The following is a 17,886-nucleotide window of genomic DNA, read 5'->3' as shown; positions in this document are numbered from 1 at the left end:
TCAGCTGTATAATTTATCATTAATTTTTTGCAAAAGGAGGTTCTTAAAAATCTGAGTACATTTACCTGCTTTGGATGATTATTTGGATGTTTAAGCACATCTAAAGCAGAGGTCTGATTACATCCCGATCATCTTTTTTCTCCATTCTTCCCCACCCAACAAATTACTGTGACACCTGGTTGCTTCAAGCTGAAAACCCAGGAATCCTGATCAGTACCTTTGTTTCGCTCTTCTCCCACATCCTGTTATTTTTACCTCCAAAATACAGCTTGATTCTATCTACTTCTCTCTTACTGTCTACTACATCTGCCCCCTGACTGGTCTCCCTGCCAATCTCCTATTGTACAATGCACACAAACTGAATTTTTTAAGTTTTAGGAAAGAGCATTTCCCTGCCTGGATTGAAACCCTCCAATAGTAAGCCACTGCTCTTTGGATAAAGTTCACACTCCGTACCCTGGCTTACAAGATTTGATATGATCTGGCCCCTACCTGTCTCTACCCTTGGTTTCCTGCTCTTTTCTCTTTGCTTGCCTTGCTCCTTACTGTCCCTCAAGTAGGTCAGATCTCAGAACCATTGTATTGGTCAGAATGTTCATCTTCCTATGGTTAGTTTCTTCTCATCTTTCAGGTCTAGAATCAAATGTCACCTCCTCAGAGGTCCTTTCCCTGAAATGCCCTTTCTAAAGATGTGCACACTCCCAGTCACTGTCCCATTGGAATATTTTTTCACTGTGCATATCACCACACAGAATTATTTTTTTCATCTCTCTCTCTCTGTCTGCCTGTCTCCTAATAGAAAGTTAGCCCCATCATAGCAGAGGCATGGCCATCTGTTTTATCTATCTTCCAGTTCGTACAACAGGGCTAGATTCACAAAGGCTTACTAAGCATTTGTTGAATGAATAAATGCATGCCTTCCACAAAACAGACACTCAAATGTTTCTTTAAGTTATTAAACTGTTTTGAAAGAAACTTAGGAAAAGGTTGAAACTTAGCTGATTTGACACAGAGAAATAATTGTTTAGAAGCTTCAAGTACCTTTTGTGCTTAATTATAAATAATATATACATATATATTTATGCGTGTAGGCTTGACTACAGAGAGAATCAGAAAGAAATTACACTTTATTGTTTATATCAGAACAAGATTCTATTCAGTCAATGGAACAACAAAATACTTTAAAAAGAAATTTACCACATTTTTATTTCCATAGTGGCATCCATTTAAGAAGGAAAACTTTAAAATAAATGTAGATATAAATATGTGAAATATGAAAATATAAGGGTGCCTGAGAGGCTCAGTCACTTGAGCAGCCAACTCTTGATTTCAGCTCAGGTCTCAATCCCAGGGTAGTGGGATCAAGCCCCACATCGAGCTTTATGCTCAGTGTAGAACCGGCTTAAGATTCATATTCTCTCTCTCTCTCACTCCCATACCCTGCCTCCCTCCCTCCTTCCCCCCTTCCCTTCAGCCTGTCTCCCCGACTCATGCTCTCTCTCTCTAAAATTCAATAAATAAATACACACATACATGCAATAAGCATATAATTATAAAGTCTAAAATTCTGCTCAGTTACATAGAAACTTCACTATACTATGAATCTCAGATAATCTAAGATGTGCCTTGGACCTTTCCAAGGGGATTTTGTACATAAAGTACTAGAATCTCAAAATAATGTTATCTCTTCTGAATAACCAAAATTAATATACAACTATTGTGTGTGTGTATACTTACATATAAAGTTTTTTTTTAAGTGAAAGAGAAGAAGAAAAACAGAATTTTGGCTATTAACCCACTAGTGGTGAGAGAGGGATGATGTACAGAAAATGTTTCCTAAGTAATTGTAACAGCAGAATCTATAAAGCTCATATTTACAGAATTTTGATTATATTTTTCCAGAGCAGTGTATCTTTTCCACCATTGTTTTGTGTCAGATTGATTCAGCTGGTTAGAACAAAGCATAAGTAGTACATAGTTATGGTTCCCTCTTTTATATCGAGCATGGAGAATTTGAAGGGCTAGTTTTACATTTTCTGCTCCGCGTAGACAGATATCTATAGATTTGGTGTTAAGATGTGCAGCTCTAGTCATTCTATGTCATGATTTTTCCTCACATTTTTCCATTGTTTATATTCAAAAACAGATTGTTACAGAAAAACACTGAAATTGAAGGCACAAGAATTAAGTTATAATGCAGCATGAATTTTGTTTGGTTTTTTACTTTTTTGACCTTTGTTATAAAACAAGGTGACATTTTTTTTTTTCAGCTTAAAATTTATAATTCTTGGCCCTGGGATCAGATGGTATGACTTAGGCCTCATTAGGAAAGTTCATGGAAGAAAAAGTCCCATCTCAGGAAGAGATGTCTTTATTATGTAGTTTTAAAAGGTCAGGAAACTACTTTAGACAAGTTTTTCTTAATGGCATATAACTCAAATTTATAAAATACTAGACCCTGTGTTTTGGAGCCAAACAGCTGTTTATTGGGTAAATTTGACTCAATAAATGTTTATAAAGGATCCGTTATGCACAAAAAAAACCCAAAAAAACAGAACTGGGCCATGTGGAGAATTTACGGATAATTCCATCCATTCACCAAATATCTGTTAAGCATTTGTGTCAGTCTCTGTTTTGGGCACTAGATGCAGCAGTGAATAATATGTGTGGTTTGTTGCTGTGGAGCTTATATTCTAGTAAGTGAAATTTGGGCCTGCTCTCAAAGAGGTGAAGTATATGGAAGGGAGTTGACATTGGGGCCCAAAATCAGTATCTGATAAACTATCATATCAAGGAGTGGTAGCATAAGTGTCATAAAGAAAAGAACAAAAAGTTTATGGGTGAAGATCCACAGAAAATTTAAAAAAAAATCCTATTGGGAGGCTAAGAGAAATCAGTAGGGTTGAGGAACGTATGCTATGAATGAAACTGTATGCCGGATCAGAGGAGAGTGCAGAAGGTCCTGGGGGTAGGGGCTTGGGGTTACTGTTCAAGTTTGTAATTGTGAATCATCAGAATGAAGGAAACAAGTTAGAAGGCTTTCCAGGAGGAATGTTGGCCAGGTGGATTTAGAATATGAAGCTAAGTTTTGTAATAAAGATATAACAAGAATTGAGCTCCACATTTCAGACTGGCACTTCCACGGGAAGATATATACTGCCAGAAATCTTCAGGTCGTGGGGCCCTTCTTGGACATCTGGGATTGAGAAAGGAGAACGAGTCAGTGGGTCCCTTGTCAGATACTTTGCAGAAGCAGCCAACCCTCATCCCTTTGTGTCTCTCAGTCTTACACTTAGTATAATTTATAGAATCCATTTTTAATAAAATAAAATTAAATAGGTGACCTCGAAATTCATGAAAGACCTCATGAATTTACCTATACATCAGCAAATTAAAAAAAAAATAAGTAGTTAACACATTTGGTAAGGGAGAATGATAGTCACTATTTATCCATTTCTACCTATTGTTTGAATTAAAAATTTTCACTGGTGTTCTGAAAACTCCTGGTGAATGCTTTTCAGGAGGGCAGATTTCATTTGCAAGTGTTCTGTGAGCAAGCCTGCTGTGATTTTCTCCATATATTGATAACTGGGAAAGGATACTTTGACACATACATGCCAAGAACTTCATGGTTGCTTCCTAACTGACCATCCGTCTCCTGTCCTAATTTCCACCTCTCTGATCTACTCACCCAAAACACACTCACCAATGTACTTTGTACTTACTTTCTTCCTTTCAGTTATCCACATGTCATGTTATTCACCAACTGTTATTACTACTTTCTGATTTTCCTCTGTAATATGAATTTTGTTGTTTATATGTTGATTTTTCTTCCATCTTTTGGAGGTCCTTTGTCCTAAACTCTCATCTCAAAATCTCACAGAGAACTGTATTTTCTCAGTGAGGGTCTCTTTGTCCCTAAAAGTTCTTGATTCTTCAGGAAAGGAGAGAGTGATTGGAGCCTACACCTATCTTGATAGTGGATGGCCTTATCAAGGGCAGGAGCAATTTTTGTGGCTACTGTTCCAGTAAGTGGAATATAGGCTAGACCTGAACTACTTACTTTTGGTTTAAAGACAGTCTCCAGCTTAATTACAATCTTAGAAATAACACAGCCAGTCAACTATATGTAGGTGGATTAGATAATTTTTTTGGAACCTGCTCATACAAGACCCTTCTAGGAATCTGTCATACTCTGCATTCCTCTGAAGGGCTTGCATACAGGCAATTTATTTGGGAATATGATGCTAGGGAGCAAGAGTGCTAGACTGGAAGCACTTAGAAGGAAAGGAGGAAAAACGAGTGCAAGGATGCCTTATCAAGGCAGCCTGCCCTGTGGGTGATATGCTCCACCCCACCAGGATGTTCTGAGGTACCTTCTGAAAGTCATCTCAGAACAATACATCTGGGGGCAAAAGGGAGAAGCATTTATCCATGGGTTGCTGTTTCCATTGGTCAAGAGTGGCCTGGAAGCATTGTTCCCACATATCTCACTTCGCCCCTGTTTAGTACGTAGCGGGGTCCCTGCAGGTGACCAAAGCTGCAGTCTCAGAGAAGCCCTGGACAGGAAACAAGAGGAACACAGGTACCAATTTTACGTGCCTGAAGTAGAGCAAAGCCTGCCTGGAACTGATTGCCAAAGAAATGGCTACTATTGAGGATTTTGAGGTGGTATACAAGGGGTGTCCAATATAGAATGCATGTTTTATGCACATGCCCCTGCCCCACGTCCCCAACCCTAGCCATAGCTGATTAGGCCAGGGAAAGAAATGTGACTCTCACTGCGTGGCTGAACTTGAGTTCCCTGAAAAAGCCAATGTGTAAGTTGGCACAGAGACTGACTGGAAGAAAGAGAAGGCTGCAGAGCACAATGGAGCAGAGGTGCCCTGTGACCCTTGAGACTGATTGGGAGAGTAGCCGGTGCCTGGAGTAGATGTGGGTCATTCTGTAGTTCAGAGCCTGTTTCAGTGCAGATATATGTCTAAACTTCACTGCTCCCTTTTCTGAGGACTTACCAGTGAAATGGTTCCATAAAGCAAAGCAGAAAGTACCCAATTAATAAGGAAATCAAATATATTCTCCATTGGACATTTTAATCAATTTTTACTATCTTCAGTTAACAAGTTGTCACTAGCTAACTCTACCACTAATAGAACATTTCAGGAGAGGTTTCATCTAGATTGGTATAGGCAAACTTGAATAAGAGGGGAAAGTAAAACCACTTTTATAATTAAAATTTACATAATTTTTATAATAAAACTTTAAAATTCATTAAAATGCCATTATATATAGCTAAGATCTTACCTACATTAGATGTGTCTTTAAAGTAGTGATGGATCTGAATGGTAGTATGAAATGTCTATGATCTTTGGCAACATAGGATAGTACTATAAATTTTACTTAGGAATGAATTTTAAGTGTAAGGTGTCACAAAGTTGCCATCATTGGTAGATTAATACCTATGCTAATCCTTTAAAGAATACAAAGCAATATATTTTTTCTTGATTTTACCAAATAGTAAAAGGAACTCTATCAAATTGTAGTGTTTTTATGTGATGACAAGGGTTCCCTCTCTCTCTCTCTCTGCTCTCTCAATTATGATCTGACTGAAAACTTTGTGAGAGGGGTGCCTGGGTGGCTCAGTTGGTTAAGTGTCCCGCTTTTTATCTCAGCTCAGGTCATGATCTCACAGTTCGTGAGTTCAAGCCCAACATAAGGCTCTGTGCTGACAGCGTGGAACCTGCTTGGACTTGTCTCTCCCTCTCTTTCTGCCCCTACCCCACTTGTGCTCTCTCTCTCTCTCTCTCTCTCTCTCTCTCTCTCTCTCTCTCTCTCTCAAAATAAATACATAAACTTAAAAAAAAAAAACTTACAAAAAGAAAGAAAGAAGACTTTGTGAAACTTTTGGATCCCTATTAGGACAAGATGCTGGTAGTGATGATGGGAGAAATATGCTTTGTCATTGTGCTTTGCAAACATTTAGGGAGTTCATCTGAAATATTCCAGAGCCCCTGTTGAGTAATATTGGAAACAATCTTGCTTTGCTCCTTTGAGAGATATAATATAGTATATTTCTCTCAAGAACTATGTTTACAGAGAAGTAATTACATTACTATGGAAGATTAAATTATTGTCAGTAAATACTCTCCACTATCACTGCTCCATTGACTTGCTTTGGACTATAAAATGTGGATGAAATAAAAATATTCCACTTTTTGTGCCCAGAAGTTAAGAAGCATTATGTGTTTCTGCTTTTTCTTCTGGGAGCTTCTGATCTCTGCCGTGAGAGGAACATGCCCCAGGTAGCTGCAGCCCGTGCTGCCTGGGCCTCTGATGAGATCATGGAGCAGAAATGAACTCAGTCCTAAACTGGAGTCGAGCTCACTACCCTGAAACCTTCAGAAGAGCGATCCATCTGAGCCCAATCCAGATAGACTGAACTACAGTCAACCATGCTGACCATGAGCGTGAGAACAATTGCTTACTACTCACAGCCATTAAGATTTGCTATAGTTTGTTATATAACGGTATTTTGACAATAGCTGACCAATATAGTTACTCATATAGAATAACATACAGTGACAACTTTACATTTGTAGTAGCTGTTAATATGTACATGGCATAAAAATCTGGTGTCTTCTAGCTGGAATTTGATAATAGAATAAGTAGGAATTACAAGTGTGGATTTGGAGACGAGAGTAAGCCAAGTTTCTACACTGCCAGCTGTTAACTATCTCACTCTGGGCAACATACTTATTTTCTCTGAACTTGTGTTCATGCAATGGGAATTAAATAAGATAATGCAGATAAAGCACTTAATGGGAATTAAATAAGATAATGCAGATAAAGCACTTAACACAATGTCTGCTACACAGTAAGTAGAGCATGTATAGAAGCCCTTACCACGAGTGTTACTGCTGCACTATCAAATCAGCATACAGTGGATCAGCACGTGGTTCTGTAAAGCCAGATGATCAGCTGCATTGACCCTCTCCCTGAGATTTATTAGCTCAAGCTCCCTATCCTTGCTCCTTCTAAAGTCTCGCACTTTTCCCGAGACTTTTACGAATTCTTGTGCAATTTATTTTCATGGCCATTTCTGCTCTGAATTCCTGCTTCCACTGGGCTCTGAGTCTCACTTATGTTTTATAATAAAACTGATTTTCTTCTTTCTCTGCTCCATGCTAAGTCAGCCATGAAACTTCCCTCCTTTCCTCTGAATTCCATGACAAAAGCACTGAGAAATGTCTGTGTGTAGCAGAATTTGTGGAAGGTTTGGATCAGAGAGAGGTAGTTTACCTCAAAGAAAATGAGCGATTTATATTCCATTTTTGCCATAACTCTATTCTTTAAAGCCTTCTGGCTTTCCTACTGTATGAACTTTCCACTGGCAACTTGTCACCTTAAGAGTCCAGCTTCCTGCTATGTCATCCATCCCTTTGCTCTCATCTCCCTCTTTCCTCCGCTCTCAGCTTTCCCCCAATTGCTGTTATTTTCTCATAAAGAACTGTTTCTCTGTCTCTTTATTCTGATCATCCCATGTGTTTACCAGTAGTCATGCAACGTATCTCCATGTAACATTTTCCCTAGTGTTAAATGTTAAAATAATGCATTTATAAATGGCGGTGTCTATCCCTCACCATTTATGCAATGTCGTGTTAAAAAGATGGCATGACTTCTAAGCAAAGCAAGATCTAATTGAATGTATTGACTTATCTAAAGAAATGATAATGACTATCAGGGGAGGCACATTTGCCACCAAAGTATAAAAAATGACGAACTCCAGAGGAAAACATTGTGTGTCTGCCTAAACATTGGAAGATAGTCCAAATGCTACCTAGGGAAAAGAAAAATCTATCCCAGAGCTTTAAATATGTTTATGTATTCACCCATCCATTTATTTATTCATAATTTCCCTCAAATGATGAAATTGCAACTCTTTATGGGCCACAATTGGTTGGTTGACTTTTATATGATTTGGAATCTCAAAGTGTAGTTACTTCTGACTTGGAGATAGATTTTCAGACTCAATAATATGTCATCCAAAGTCTATGCTTCTTTAACAAGAATTTTTCTGCAAGAATTATGACATTTGAGGAAGGTGAGAGAGGAAAGAAACTATATAATAAAACAAATCCTAGTATTTTCTTGAGGAATTCTATATAAAATAATGCCGTTCCTGAAGAGCATTTTTATCTTTGTTTGATTTTTCCGTTGTAGCCCTAATCTGTCATATACGATATCAGTAACTTTCATAATTGCCTACATTTGGCAAATGTTACAAGTTTTTCAACGATAATAACTCAGTGTGTGTTTCACTGTCACTGTCCTTTGTGTCAGTAATCCTTCATCTCAAGAATTTGAAATTCAGGCTGTGTGCAAGGACACCGGAATCTGCCCTGTGCCCTTGAGCTTACGCACAATTCTCAACTATGTTTAGAAGAACACAAGTCCACATGTGTATGTGTTTATTCAGTCATCGCGTGTTTGGTGAACACTTTGTGCCAAGCACTCTGCCAGGCACTGGAGATATAAAGATGAGTAACACCATCTTGTCTCATGGTGCCTGGAAGTCTAGACTAAGGAAGGAGGCAGACCTGTACACAATCAAATGTTTGGTAAGTGCTCTAAGAGAGGAGCCCCGGAAGTTCAGAGGGCACAAAAGAGAATCAGCCTGCTCTGAGTTTATTGGGAGAGTATAGGAAGAAGAGGTTATGGCCAAGGGAAACACCAGAAGGGAGATGGATGAAGTTTGAGCTGAACTTCTGGGATGATTGAGGATTTGCCAGGTGGCTGAGATGCACTTTAGGGAAATGGGCGAGTGCGGCATCTTCAGTGTTTTGTGGCTGGAGCGAAGGGAGGGGAAAAGGATGCAGTGAGAGCCTGAGAAGGCAGTGTAGGCTCCCCACTGATTATGTGAATGAACAACTATAGAATGATCTTAAGAGAAGAAAGGGAGTGACCTGATTCAGTTTGTGCTTTTGAAAGGGCAATCCGAAGGCCATCTAAGGGCACAACCACATGCACCCAGACGTTTCCCACTTCTTTGCAGGTTGTGTAACTCTCTGATGCTGTTCCCAGCCTGTCTGGAAAACTGTCAAACTCTGCTTCAGACCAAGCAGTATCCACTGATTAAACCTTGCCAACAGTCTTTGCAAGTTGAGAGACTCCTGATGGTAGAGTGACACAACCGGCCCACAGCAGAAAGACCCCTTTCTAGTGCCCAGGCCTTGGGCTTTGATACAAGCAGGGGTGGTTTCATCATTTCCTTTAAGAGTGATCTCAGGGTTTTTTAACCTTTTGTGGAATTGGCTTTCTTCCTTGAACATTCCCAGCCCTGCTTTGACATTCCCATATCCTGCAGAATGCTGCTTATATACACCTTTAGGGGAATTGCTGTTGCTGTCCTCTTTAATTCACTTCTGACACCTCTTTCTGGAGGCCGTAGGTGCGACTGTGCTGTTGGAAGCAATATCCACATTTCTTTCCTAAAGCTTCAATACTTTATGCAAAGGTACCCATTCTGGATCCAGAACTTGTACAGGAAGGAGGGAGTAGAGTTCAATACACTGGTGCCATTCAATGGATGTTAAATAACATAAAGCATCATGAAAGACGGGCTTCCAATCCTGAAAGGAGACATTGTGAACTAACCTTTTCTTCCCTGGGATTTTGATCCCAGGACAATTAAAAGGTATAGAGTATCCTTTTCCTCAAAACAAAGTGGCAGAAATCACACTTTTTAAAAAATCAAATTACATTTTGTTTTCAAGTTTCAACAGAAAACTTGAGACTGTATTTTCCACTGTCTTTCTAGTAGACACACACATTGTTGGCCACTATTTCTCCACAGATTTCAGTGGGCAAGTGCATGAGGAGGCACTTTTTCCACCTTACTGATGATTTTTGCAGTGACCGAACTTTATGAAAATATTTTACAAAATCTTCATTAGTCAATCTTTCAGTGCACTTTAAAATAATTAGGCTTGCTATCACTTGCCTTCCTCTCCTTATCAGAGAAGCATTTGCAACCAGGCATTCTGTGAATGTGGCTAAATCGTATCATAGAATCACTGAGAATATCTTCAATATTAAAGTAATCACCATTGTCCCTGGAGCCCTGACATGGGTGCCAGCATCCCCACTCAGGATCCTCTATCAGTTCTGCCTAGTAGCACAACCCGGCAGCCTCTCTTGATGAAGCAATGTGAGGTTTAGTCCTTATTTTATTCCATTTAATTAAAGAACAGCTGAAAAAATCCTGTCTTGCATTTTCAACACATGGTTCCAATTAGTGCAGCAGAGCAGGACCCTGAATTTGATAAAAGCACTGACGTGTACCTTTGGTGCCTGTACAATGTACTCTTTCATTTTACAAGGTGGCTGAAGTGCAGTTTTAAATATCTTTTTTAAATGTTAACAAAAACCCAGGGGTGTAAGCTTAGGAAAAAAGTGAGGAGAAGTGAACACAATTTTGTTTGAATTGCCTGCCATAGACTTTTAGAACCTTGTATGCAGAAGACACTTATGTGGGAAAATCTGCAGTGGGCATTTACAGGCTTGTATGCAAAAAGCATTATGGTTCATGAGACTTGCGCTCGGAGGCTGTTAGATGGGAGATCCATCACCTCAGGAAATACCACTTACTGTACTGTAAATTTGCTTCATGTGACCAATCTGCTCGAGAGGTAATGGAAATCCCATTCCAGTAAATTTGTTTCAGACCAGGCTAAAACTGATAGGACATTTGCCTTCAGTGGGACTCTTTCTGGATAACTTCTGGAAGTTCATATGTTTTTAAATAGGAAAGTAAAACTTAGGTCCCAGAATCTGGAAATTAGATGTGGAAAAGCCTAATTTAGGTCATCACATCCCACCTCCTGCCAAAATAAAGGGAACTAGCAAGAGGAAAAAGTAAGATAAAACAAGTAAAAAATTTTATGACTGCTTCATATGGTGTGTGTTCTGTGCCGTCCCAGAAACAGTGGAATGATTTTCCATTTCAGGTCATGGGAAAGCATGATGTCTTTAGTCCCAGAAGGGTGAGATACTTAAACTGCTATAAGGCCCTTCATGAAGGTTAACAACAAACCTCTTTGTGCCTGGCTTTTATTTTCAGAGCTACCATTCCATTCTTGGCCCATAATTCACAAACTAGAGAAATGTGCCCATCAAGAACAAACTCACTACTAGTTGCGCTCAGAAATGTTACCCCAAAGTGCCAAGGTAAGAACAAAAATCTAAATAGGATAAAACTAAGTAAATTGATTCCGTATAACTGCAACTTAAGAAAAATAGTCATTGAGATGGTCTTTCTGATGGCCTCAGTGCTGGAGACTATATCAACAGATTTACTGGGTGTCCTCCCTCAGTTCTCAGAACTATAAAACAACTTTCCACTTTTCTAGAAGGAGCTCCAAAGAGTAATTGAATGAAACCCCGTAGACAGATCACTCCTCAGCTTATGCCCTCTGTTGCTGTTGGTGCTGTGTCTTCATCCCATGGCTTAGAGGGAACTAACTATGGCATCTTTGATGATTTTTTTAAATAGGCTCACTAATTCTCACTGTGAGTTGACTTATACATAGGTGATTATTCTACATCATGAATGAACCATTCTAGATTTAGAATGTGTCTAAATCTTCAAATCACAGTCTTAACTAAACTGTGCTATAGGTACATTTCTTATCCTGTCTTTTTTTTAACGTAATTCATTGTCCATTTGGCTTACATACAACACCCAGTGCTCATCCCAACAAGTGCCCTCCTCAATGACCATCACCCATTTTCCTCTTTCCCCCACTCACCCTCAGTTTGTTCTCCATATTTAAGAATCTCTTGTGGTTTGCCTCCCTCCCTGTAATCCTGTCTTGAAACCCGCTCCAATAGCCATCATGTCCACCACTCCACCGAAGAGTTCTTATCAAGTCACAAAGGATCTTCAAGTTGCTAAAGTCATTGGTCATTTCTAGCCTCATCTTAGTCACACTGAAACACTGATAACTTAACATACTTGATCTCTGATTCATTGTTGTCTCTTGGTTATCTTCCTATTCTACTGGGTATTCCTTCTTTATGACTTTTTTGCTTCCTCCTAATTTTCTCAGTCTCTATAAAGGGATTGGTACTCAGATCTCTTTTCTTTACATTATTGGCTAAGTGGTCTCATTTAGTCCATGACTTTAAGTAACTTTACATGATGAAAAATGCCAACTGCCTCCTGGCCTCTCTTCTTGGATGTACAAATGACATGGTAATTCTAACATTAAATTCTTTATTGTCTCTTCAAACATACTTATTTACCAGCCTTTTCCATTTCATAAATAACCACTCTATTCAACCAGTTGCCCAGGCAAAAACTTTTGGAGACATCCTTGATTCATCTATTTCTCTCTAATCTCCAATTGTAATCTATAGTCCATAATCTCTAATCTCTAATTATAACGTACTTGCGATCTGCTCCCAGCTCCATTTCTGTGGCTTTACCTCCAGCCTTCCCCCCCCCTTTTTTTTTCCCCCTATCCCTTTTCCAGCCACAGTCATGTCAGCACGGTGCCTTGAATGTGCTATTTCTCTGGCTGGAATGCTCTTCCCTTCAGATTAGCTACATAGTCACTCCCTTACTTTTTTCATGTTTCTATTCAGATTCCATGTTATTGGGGAGGCCTTCCCTGACCATCCTATATAAAATAGCACCCTTCTAGCATTACCTGCCACACCATTGTTTCTCTTGCTCTCATTCATCATTTTCCACATCAGTTTTCAGACCTGGCATATTATATGTGTTCATTTGTTTGTTGTCTGTCTCCTCTCACCCGACTACAAACACCATTAGAAGAGGGACTTAGTCTCTTTTGTACTCCCCTATAATCTCCTTTGCCTAGAGTGCTGCTTTGTGCACAGTAGATACTTAATACATTTTTCTGGGTTAATGATTTAAATTTTTATCACGGTAACTATAAGAGCAATAAGGCATGGGAAGTTTTGTTGATTGGGCCCACTGACTTGTTACTAGAACAAACCCTCTACTGAATCTGACATGAAAGCTTGGTCTAAATTATATCAGACTCTCTTCGCATTTATAGTGTTCAAGAGTTTACATTTCTATGTACAAACCATATATCCAAGTCCCAACAATGTTAAGGCTCAAAATGAGATCATATTAATTTTACTATTTTTTTCTGAGTTTTATTTATTTATTTTTGACAAAATTTGTGTATATTGAAGGTGTACAGTATAATGTGTTTTTTTTACAATACATTGTTTGATATATGTGTGTATACTGTGAAATGATCACCACAATCAAACTAACCAACTTATTTATCACCTCCCATAGTTAGACTCTTTTGTGTGTGTATGGTGAGGACATTTAAGATCTACTCTCTTAGCAAATTTCAGGTCTACAAAACATTACTGATACAGTCCCCATGCTGTATGTTAGATCTCTAGAACTCCTTCATCTTGTAATTGAAAGTTTGTAACCTTTGATCAGTATTTCCCCTTTTCCTCTATCCCTCTGCTTCTGATAACCATTATTCCACTCTGTGTTACTATAAGTTTGACTTTTTTTAAAGATTGAACATTTAATTGAAATCATATGATATTTATCTTTCTGTATCTGGCTTATTTTACTTAACATAATGTACTCCAGTTTCATACATATTATTGCACATGGCAGGATTTCCTGCTTTTTAAAGGCTGAATAATAGTCCATTGTGTATTTATACCACATTTTGGTTATTCATTCAACTCATTTCTCTATCTTGGCTGCTGTGAATAATAATGCTGCAATGAACTAATTTTTGACAAAGGAACCAAGAATACTCCGTAAGAAAAGGATAGTCTCTTCAATAAATGGTCTTAGAAAAACTGGATTGCCACATGCAAAACAATGAAATGGGATCCTTTGTCTTACACCATACCTAAAAATCAACTCAACATGAATTAAAGACTTAAATGTAAGCCCTAAAACCATAAAACTCCTAGAAGAAAACATAAGGGTCAGCTCCTTGACATTGGTCTTGGAAATGATTTTTTGGAATTAACACCAAAGCACAGGCAACAAAAGCAAAAATAAATAAATGAGACTACAGTAAAATTTGAAAGTTCCTGCACAGCAAAGGAAACCATCAACAACATACAAAGGCAACCTATGGAATGGGAGAAAATATTTGCAAATCACATATCTAATAAGGAATTAATATCCAAGATATATAAGAATTTTATACACCTCAATACCAGAACAACAAATAACTCGATTTTAAAATGTGAAAAGGACCTGAATAGACTTTTTTTCAAGAAGACATGCAAATGCTCAACAAGTATATGAAGAGGTAGTTGACATCACTAATCATCAGAAAACTGAAAATCAAAACCATAATGAGATATTACCTCATACTTCTTAGATTGGCTATCACCAAAAAGTCCAAAGATAATAGGTGTTGGTGAGGATGTGGAGAAAAGGAAACTTTTGCACACTGTTGGTGAGAATGTCCATTATGGAAAATAATGTGGAAGTTCATCAAAGAATTATAAATAGAACTACCATGTGATCCAGCCATCCCACTTCTGGGTATATATTCAAAGGAAAAGAAATCATTATTCTGAAAAGATATTTACACTCCCATGTTTTTATTAACTTTATATATCCAAAACAAAGACCTGAGTCTTCACTCCATATGACTGTTGAGTTCTCTCTACAAGTGGGTCTTGGTCATTGTTTATCATTTCAGCCAAGCATCTAGCTTAGAGCTTGGGTCTCTGCTCCCTTTGTGGGCCACTGCTCACTCCTTTATCTCCCTGGAATAGGTTTCTTTAAGCTGCTGCTGCTCCACTGAACTGCTTCCCAAAGTGGGGCAGCAAGCCTTCTTTGGTTCTCTACAGCACAAGAGACCAAGCTTATTTACTTTTAATAAAACCATATCAAGCTCTACACTGACTTCCATATTGCTAAGCTTTTTTTTTTTAATAGGAAATTTATTGTCAAATTGGTTTCCATACAATACCCAGTGCCAATCCCAACAGGTACGCTCCTCAATGCCCATCACCCACCCCCCCTTCCCACCCACCCCCAATCAACCCTCAGTTTATTCTCAGTTTTTAAGAGTCTCTTATGGTTTGGCTCCCTCCCTCTCTAACTTTTTTTTTTTCCTTCCCCTCCCCCATGGTCTTCTGTTAAGTTTCTTAGGATCCACATATTGCTAAGTTTTGTGGTCATTCTGCAGTCATCACTTTGTTCACACTGGTCACTTGAAAACATGAAAATTTGGGACTAATACAAGGAAAGTTCACCACACTGACTAATTTAATTTACTGTAGCCAGACCCATAAGGAGTCACCAGTAACGTGGCCATGTTGCAAGCACCAGCTTATCAACATGCACCATCCAGCACACACGTATGTACACCCCTTGCTGGGATTCTCCTCTGCCATATCTCCCCTCCAAACCTAATCATGAGCTCAAAGGAAAAATTCCCTCCTCTTTGTATCCTAAATTCTGCCTCCTGGACCATCGTGAATTCCAGGATCTCTGTCTCCTTCCAAAATGATTTTGTAAATTCTCCAAGGAAAGCCCCACACCTTGCCTCTGGGTCAGTCTTAACCTGTATCCTTAAGCAGGCAAATGGTTCAATATCAGTGTATTTCCCCCAAACTAGAGCCATTGAACCATTCATAACACTAAGTATGGGACATCTGCAATCCATTCTAAGCTGCACCAAGCCCAATCAAGTTCAAACATACCCAACTTTCCTTAGTCTTCAGATTCCCTGATACCAAGATCTTGACAGATGGGAACAATATCATGAACACATGTATTTATTGTACACACATACACACCATTGACCTGTATACTCTGAGATGGTCTTCTTAACAATAAACAGTAATATGCTATTATAAAGCATAAATCCATATAAAGACAAAAAAATTTTTTTTCTGCCCTGGACTCTGCTCTCCTCCACTCCAAAAACTATCTGCAGAGAAAAAGAACTGTGTGAAAACATATTTGATTTATGTGACTAAATGGAAGACCCATCCTCTGGACCTAAAGGGTCTCAATCCAGGTTGTTATTTCGGCCCTAAGAATAGAGATATTTACTTTCTTTATTATTTAGAACTGAAAGGCACATTGGGTTGTTTTTCCCAGATTAAAAAGGCTGCATCAAAATGGCAAATTCCTTACTTTCACCTTTTGGTGTCCAAAAACTTCTAAAGGGCGTCCAATGCAGGAAAGCTCTTGCATATGATGTGTTGAGTGTTTGGGTTGATACACATTCCTCCTCTATAATCTGGGCTTCCTTTACCTATTAGATAATAATAATACTTTGATTCCAAAATCAAAATCATTGGTTTTCATGCCATATAATAAATTCTCACATCTTTTCTGAATTGTGAAATGATAGCTGTCTCTAGAATACAGTGATATTTTTCTGTCAAACAGTCATTAGGAAAAATTGTAAGGAGACTCTGCATGTGGTTTCTTAGAGTGGCCTATAATAAGTTAAATCTGATTAATTTTCCTTTAAATATGCAATGAACAAAACCCATTCCCACCCTCCACCCCCGCTTTTTAAATTTCTGCTACATGGGACTAGTCCATGGGAGAAAAATTGCTCTTTCTCCATCTTTTCCCCTTGATCTCTCATGATCCCTTCATTGGGTCCCCACTGTTCTGTTTCCAACCTTCCCACTAATAAAATATACCTGCCCAAGTCTCTTATCCTGGGATATTCCTGCATGACAAGGTAGCTAATAAATTGATGCCATAGATAAAGGACAGTTAACCTGGACTGGCTACCTTTTGTCTTGTTATATGTTCCATTTGACAGGCCTTCATTGAGCTAACTCAGAATTATTGACGTAAGGGGTTTTTTTGTTTGTTTTTTTGTTTTTTCTGTAGCCACTCAGTGAGGCTTTTCTTTTAATCAGTCACTAGAGTATATGAAGCAGGCAGTTCTGGATTCCATGTCCAGTAAGATGCACAGAGACGTCAGAGCAAATGATGCAAGGTCAAACTGTTCTTAAAACATGGCTCTGGTTCCTTACTACAGTGAGGTCTACGCTGAACCTCAGTATATAAAGCAACAAAAGAAGAGTTGGAGTAGGATCCAAGAGTTCGGTCCCCCTTATCCTTTGGGAAAAAATTTACAAGCCATTGGTCCAGCGATTAAGAGGTTCAGATTAAGAGAACAGATTCAGGAGTCAAACAGTTGAATTCAAACCCTTGTTCTGGGTGACTCTTGGGAAATGTCTTCCTCTCCCTGCACTTCACTTTTGTCATTTCTAAAATGCAGCCAATAATCTCATCACAGGTGGTTCTGAAGATTAAATGAGATCATGTAAAACGGCACTTAGCACAGTGCCTGGTGCCCAAGAAGAGCCGTGTTAAAGGTGCGGGATGGTTAGTGTTAGTCTGCTGCCACTTCCGTTTTAACCAAAACTATTAGGATAGATGGGTGCAGTATGATGCCCCATGCAATAGAGCTGTTGCCCATGACCGAACACTCTCCTGAGGGTAGCAGAACAATCGCTGTTTTGTAAATTGAGTTAAACCACTCCCTAGTGTGGCTAATGATGACTAATACAGCAGAAGGGAGTTGGCCACCCTTGTGCAAGGCACAGTTGGGAAGTTGACTATGCTCTGCTTACAGAAAGTCAGGTCATTGCCAAGCTCTAATCCATGTCACTCCTGCCATAGTTCTAATCTTAGAAGAAATTCACTCATTTGTAGAAGACACGTCAACCTTTAACATATACTAAATATAATTTTGGAGGAATTCCCAGCCAACTTCCTAAAGCAAAATACACTCCATGAATAGTGTCCTAATAGCCTTTGATGAGGCAGATTGTATTGGTATCCACAGTTTAGCATGGAGAGAGACATAGTCC

General features: G+C 38.8%; 1 protein-coding gene across 8 annotated transcripts in view; it reads left to right on the top strand.

The window, feature by feature from the left end:
• XRCC4 (X-ray repair cross complementing 4) overlaps window positions 1-17,886 on the top strand; it is a 315,887-nt gene that overhangs the window by 224,078 nt on the left and 73,923 nt on the right. For 3 of the 8 annotated variants that reach the window (XR_009261112.1, XR_009261110.1, XR_009261109.1), the window contains exon 10: window positions 11,120-11,226. The exons of the other annotated variants lie outside the window; for them this stretch is intronic. The gene's annotated coding sequence lies outside the window, so the exon portion shown is untranslated. The remainder of the gene's footprint in view (window positions 1-11,119; window positions 11,227-17,886) is intronic. 8 annotated transcript variants of the gene reach the window in all.

This window comes from Neofelis nebulosa, chromosome 1 (assembly GCF_028018385.1).
Source record: "Neofelis nebulosa isolate mNeoNeb1 chromosome 1, mNeoNeb1.pri, whole genome shotgun sequence".
NCBI lineage: Eukaryota > Metazoa > Chordata > Mammalia > Carnivora > Felidae > Neofelis > Neofelis nebulosa.
This window is presented reverse-complemented; position numbering and strand designations above follow the sequence as displayed.